Source organism: Vombatus ursinus, unplaced genomic scaffold (genome assembly GCF_900497805.2).
Source record: "Vombatus ursinus unplaced genomic scaffold, bare-nosed wombat genome assembly UNPS02010193.1, whole genome shotgun sequence".
NCBI classification, from domain to species: Eukaryota; Metazoa; Chordata; class Mammalia; order Diprotodontia; family Vombatidae; genus Vombatus; species Vombatus ursinus.
Window position 1 is genome coordinate 2,569,111 of NW_020949971.1, and position 672 is coordinate 2,569,782.

Here is a 672-nt window from a genome sequence, read left to right on the forward strand (position 1 = left end):
TGAGTGCCCGCAGCTGCCCTGGGGCAGGGGGCAGGGATGCAGGTACCCAGGATGGGGGAGGGTCGGGGGTCCACGCTGGCGGGCGCCGGGCCCGGAGGGGGGGTGCCCCCCCACTGTGAGGTGGGGGGAGGGGAGGCGGAGGGTGTGAGCCCGGGGTCTCCCCGCATCCGGCGGGGCGGCGGCAGAGGCAGGGGTCGGAGCGCGGGGGCGGTCACTGGGCTGGGGGTGGGGTCACCCGGTGTGGGGGGAGGGGACAGAGCCTCGGGGGGGGGGGGGGGGGGGGCGGGGGGGGGGGGGGGGGACGCCGCCCAGACGTTAGAGAGCCGAGGCACCCCGGGGCTGTCAGAGAGGGGGCCGCCCGAGAAACCTCGGGGCAGGCTGGGCGAGACCCCCGCCCCGACCAGGCTCCGGCTGTGCTTCAGCTGGGCGACATCTGGGGGAAGGTCCGCTCCCTCCTCGGGGGGCCCCCCTTGGCGCTCAGAAGGGGGAACCCTAAGGGGTGAGACGCGTCAGCGGCCGGCCTGCCGCAGGCGGCACGCGCGCGCTGTGCACTCTGGGATGTGTAGTTCTCCCCCTCCACTGCCGTGACGGCAGCCCGGCTTACGTCACGTCGCATCACGTCGCGTCACGTCGCATCACGTCGCATCACGTCGCATCACGTCGCATCACGTC